We start from the raw sequence: 5,000 nt of genomic DNA, 5'->3' as shown, positions 1-5,000 counted from the left end.
AACAGAGCCCTCAGCCTTCCTGCCTCGTGGTCCTGTGGTGTAGTGGTCTAAACAGAGCCCTCAGCCCTCCTCCTCGTGGTCCTGTGGTGTAGTGGTCTAAACAGAGCCCTCAGGCCTCCTGCCTCGTGGTCCTGTGGTGTAGTGGTCTAAACAGAGCCCTCAGGCCTCCTGCCTCGTGGTCCTGTGGTGTATTGGTCTAAACAGAGCCCTCAGCCCTCCTGCCTCGTGGTCCTGTGGTATAGTGGTCTAAACAGAGCCCTCAGCCTTCCTGCCTCGTGGTCCTGTGGTGTAGTGGTCTAAACAGAGCCCTCAGCCCTCCTGCCTCGTGGTCCTGTGGTGTAGTGGTCTAAGCAGAGCCCTCAGCCCTCCTGCCTCGTGGTCCTGTGGTGTAGTGGTCTAAGCAGAGCCCTCAGCCCTCCTGCCTCGTGGTCCTGTGGTGTAGTGGTCTAAACAGAGCCCTCAGCCCTCCTGCCTCGTGGTCCTGTGGTGTAGTGGTCCAAACAGAGCCCTCAGCCCTCCTGCCTCGTGGTCCTGTGGTGTAGTGGTCTAAACAGAGCCCTCAGCCCTCCTGCCTCGTGGTCCTGTGGTGTGTGGTCCAAACAGAGCCCTCAGCCTTCCTGCCTCGTGGTCCTGTGGTGTAGTGGTCCAAACAGAGCCCTCAGCCCCCTCCTGCCTCGTGGTCCTGTGGTGTAGTGGTCCAAACAGAGCCCTCAGCCCTCCTGCCTCGTGGTCCTGTGGTGTAGTGGTCTAAACAGAGCCCTCAGCCCTCCTGCCTCGTGGTCCTGTGGTGTAGTGGTCCAAACAGAGCCCTCAGCCCTCCTGCCTCGTGGTCCTGTGGTGTAGTGGTCTAAACAGAGCCCTCAGGCCTCCTGCCTCGTGGTCCTGTGGTGTAGTGGTCTAAACAGAGCCCTCAGCCCTCCTGCCTCGTGGTCCTGTGGTGTAGTGGTCTAAACAGAGCCCTCAGCCCTCCTGCCTCGTGGTCCTGTGGTGTAGTGGTCTAAACAGAGCCCTCAGCCCTCCTGCCTCGTGGTCCTGTGGTGTAGTGGTCTAAACAGAGCCCTCAGCCCTCCTGCCTCGTGGTCCTGTGGTGTAGTGGTCTAAACAGAGCCCTCAGCCCTCCTGCCTCGTGGTCCTGTGGTGTAGTGGTCCAAACAGAGCCCTCAGCCCTCCTGCCTCGTGGTCCTGTGGTGTAGTGGTCCAAACAGAGCCCTCAGCCCTCCTGCCTCGTGGTCCTGTGGTGTAGTGGTCCAAACAGAGCCCTCAGCCCTCCTGCCTCGTGGTCCTGTGGTGTAGTGGTCCAAACAGAGCCCTCAGCCCTCCTGCCTCGTGGTCCTGTGGTGTAGTGGTCCAAACAGAGCCCTCAGCCCTCCTGCCTCGTGGTCCTGTGGTGTAGTGGTCCAAACAGAGCCCTCAGCCCTCCTGCCTCGTGGTCCTGTGGTGTAGTGGTCCAAACAGAGCCCTCAGCCCTCCTGCCTCGTGGTCCTGTGGTGTAGTGGTCCAAACAGAGCCCTCAGCCCTCCTGCCTCGTGGTCCTGTGGTGTAGTGGTCTAAACAGAGCCCTCAGCCCTCCTGCCTCGTGGTCCTGTGGTGTAGTGGTCTAAACAGAGCCCTCAGCCCTCCTGCCTCGTGGTCCTGTGGTGTAGTGGTCTAAACAGAGCCCTCAGCCCTCCTGCCTCGTGGTCCTGTGGTGTAGTGGTCTAAACAGAGCCCTCAGCCCTCCTGCCTCGTGGTCCTGTGGTGTAGTGGTCCAAACAGAGCCCTCAGCCCTCCTGCCTCGTGGTCCTGTGGTGTAGTGGTCCAAACAGAGCCCTCAGCCCTCCTGCCTCGTGGTCCTGTGGTGTAGTGGTCCAAACAGAGCCCTCAGCCCTCCTGCCTCGTGGTCCTGTGGTGTAGTGGTCCAAACAGAGCCCTCAGCCCTCCTGCCTCGTGGTCCTGTGGTGTAGTGGTCTAAACAGAGCCCTCAGCCCTCCTGCCTCGTGGTGATGTGACCATCGATGTCGGGGTGTTTTTTCGCTGAGCAAGGCATATATCCACGTACTCACCACCTTTTCATGGTCCCAAATACAACGCAATATCTAGTGACCGGTGATTGGGCTGTGTGTGTGTGTGTGTGTGTGTGTGTGTGTATGTGTATGTGTGTGTGTTGTTGTGTGTGTGTGTGTGTGTGTGCGTGTTTACCGTCGTCGCAGTGAAGTCCTGTGCGGCTACATCCTGTATAGGGATCTCTTTCAGGAAGTGGGGTTCTGACAGCGGGGTTGCCCGTGACATATATCGCTTCCTCCTCAGCCAATCACCAAGCCATGCCAGGTGGCAGTTACAGTTGAAGGGATTGGCCAGCAGGTTCCTGAGAACATAAACAGAAGAGGTCAGTTACAGGTAAAGGGATTGGCCAGCTGGTTCCTGAGAACATAACCAGGAGAGGTCAGTTACAGGTGAAGGGATTGGCCAGCTGGTTCCTGAGAACATAAACAGGAGAGGTCAGTTACAGGTGAAGGGATTGGCCAGCTGGTTCCTGAGAACATAACCAGGAGAGGTCAGTTACAGGTGAAGGGATTGGCCAGCTGGTTCCTGAGAACATAAACAGGAGAGGTCAGTTACAGGTGAAGGGATTGGCCAGCTGGTTCCTGAGAACATAAACAGGAGAGGTCAGTTACAGGTGAAGGGATTGGCCAGCTGGTTCCTGAGAACATAACCAGGAGAGGTCAGTTACAGGTGAAGGGATTGGCCAGCTGGTTCCTGAGAACATAAACAGGAGAGGTCAGTTACAGGTGAAGGGATTGGCCAGCTGGTTCCTGAGAACATAAACAGGAGAGGTCAGTTACAGGTGAAGGGATTGGCCAGCTGGTTCCTGAGAACATAACCAGGAGAGGTCAGTTACAGGTGAAGGGATTGGCCAGCTGGTTCCTGAGAACATAAACAGGAGAGGTCAGTTACAGGTGAAGGGATTGGCCAGCTGGTTCCTGAGAACATAACCAGGAGAGGTCAGTTACAGGTGAAGGGATTGGCCAGCTGGTTCCTGAGAACATAACCAGGAGAGGTCAGTTACAGGTGAAGGGATTGGCCAGCTGGTTCCTGAGAACATAACCAGGAGAGGTCAGTTACAGGTGAAGGGATTGGCCAGCTGGTTCCTGAGAACATAACCAGGAGAGGTCAGTTATAGGTGAAGGGATTGGCCAGCTGGTTCCTGGATACTCACAGTGTGGACAGCGCGTGTAGTGTGTCGAAGGCTCCCGGGGTCATAGAGGTGATCAGGTTGTCGTAGAGTGACAGCAGTCTGACAGAACTCAGACCCACAAAGCTGCTGTTACTAACACACCTAATACGGTTACTCCTCAACATACTAGAGAGAGAGAGAGAGAGAGAGAGAGAGAGAGAGAGAGAGAGAGAGAGAAAGAAAGGGAGAGAGAGAGAGAGAGAGAGAGAGAGAGAGAGAGAGAGAGAGAGAGAGAGAGAGGGTGGAGAGTTAGGGAGAGAGAGAGAGAGAGAGGGAGAGGGAGAAGGAGAAGGAGAGAGAAGAGAGAGAGAGAGAGAGAGAGAGAGAGAGAGAGTAAAAGAGAGAGAGAGAGAGTCAGACATTAATTGAATAAAATGAGTACCAGCTGAAATATGACAGTGAGGACTCAGTGTGTCTCTCAGTGTGTCTCAGTGTGTCTCAGTGTGTCTCTCAGTGTGTGTGTCTCTCAGTGTGTCTCTCAGTGTGTCTCTCAGTGTGTGTGTATCTCAGTGTGTGTGTGTGTGTGTCTCAGTGTGTGTGTGTGTGTCTCAGTGTGTGTGTGTCAGTGTGTGTCTCTCAGTGTGTGTGTGTGTGTGTGTGTGTCTCAGTGTGTCTCTCAGTGTGTGTGTCTCAGTGTGTCTCAGGTGTGTGTCTCAGTGTGTCTCAGTGTGTCTCAGTGTGTCTCAGTGTGTGTCTCAGTGTGTCTCAGTGTGTCTCAGTATGTCTCTCAGTGTGTCTCAGTGTGTCTCAGTGTCTCTCAGTGTGTGTGTCTCAGTGTGTGTGTCGCAGTGTGTCTCAGTGTGTCTCAGTGAGTCTCTCAGTGTGTCTCTCAGTGTGTCTCAGTGTGTCTCTCAGTGTGTCTCAGTGTCTCTCAGTGTGTCTCAGTGTCTCTCAGTGTCTCTCAGTGTGTCTCAGTGTGTCTCAGTGTGTCTCAGTGTGTCTCTCAGTGTGTCTCAGCATGTCTCAGTGTGTCTCAGTGTCTCTCAGTGTGTGTGTCTCAGTGTCTCTCAGGTGTGTGTCTCAGTGTGTCTCAGTGTGTGTGTCTCAGTGTGTCTCAGTGTGTGTCTCAGTGTGTCTCAGTGTGTCTCAGTGTGTCTCAGTGTGTGTCTCAGTGTGTCTCAGTGTGTGTCTAAGTGTGTCTCAGTGTGTTTCTCAGTGTGTCTCAGTGTGTCTCAGTGTGTCTCTCAGTGTGTCTCAGTGTGTCTCTCAGTGTCTCTCAGTGTGTCTCAGTGTGTCTCTCAGTGTGTCTCTCAGTGTGTGTGTCTCAGTATGTCTCTCAGTGTGTCTCTCAGTGTGTCTCTGTGTGTCTCTCAGTGTGTCTCTCAGTGTGTCTCTCAGTGTGTCTCTCAGTGTCTCTCAGTGTGTCTCAGTGTGTCTCTCAGTGTGTCTCTCAGTGTGTCTCAGTGTGTCTCTCAGTGTGTCTCAGTGTGTCTCTCAGTGTGTCTCTCAGTGTGTCTCTCAGTGTGTCTCTCAGTGTGTCTCAGTGTGTCTCAGTGTGTCTCTCAGTGTGTCTCTCAGTGTGTGTGTCTCAGTATGTCTCTCAGTGTCTCTCAGTGTGTCTCAGTGTGTCTCTCAGTGTGTCTCTCAGTGTGTGTGTCTCAGTATGTCTCTCAGTGTGTCTCTCAGTGTGTCTCAGTGTGTCTCTCAGTGTGTCTCACTGTGTGTCTCTCAGTGTCTGTCTATCAGTGTGTCTCAGCGTGTCTCAGTGTGTCTCACTGTGTGTCTCAGTGTGTCTCAGTGTCTCTCAGTGTGTCTCAGTGTGTCTCAGTGTGTCTCAGTGTGTCTC

The 5,000-nt window shown here is 54.2% G+C and overlaps 1 pseudogene; it reads right to left on the bottom strand.

Annotated features, from left to right (window-relative positions):
- Window positions 1–5,000, bottom strand: part of LOC118382551 (slit homolog 2 protein-like) — a 77,806-nt pseudogene that overhangs the window by 60,313 nt on the left and 12,493 nt on the right.

This window comes from Oncorhynchus keta, unplaced genomic scaffold (assembly GCF_023373465.1).
Source record: "Oncorhynchus keta strain PuntledgeMale-10-30-2019 unplaced genomic scaffold, Oket_V2 Un_contig_6613_pilon_pilon, whole genome shotgun sequence".
In the NCBI taxonomy this organism is placed as follows: Eukaryota; Metazoa; Chordata; class Actinopteri; order Salmoniformes; family Salmonidae; genus Oncorhynchus; species Oncorhynchus keta.
This window is presented reverse-complemented; position numbering and strand designations above follow the sequence as displayed.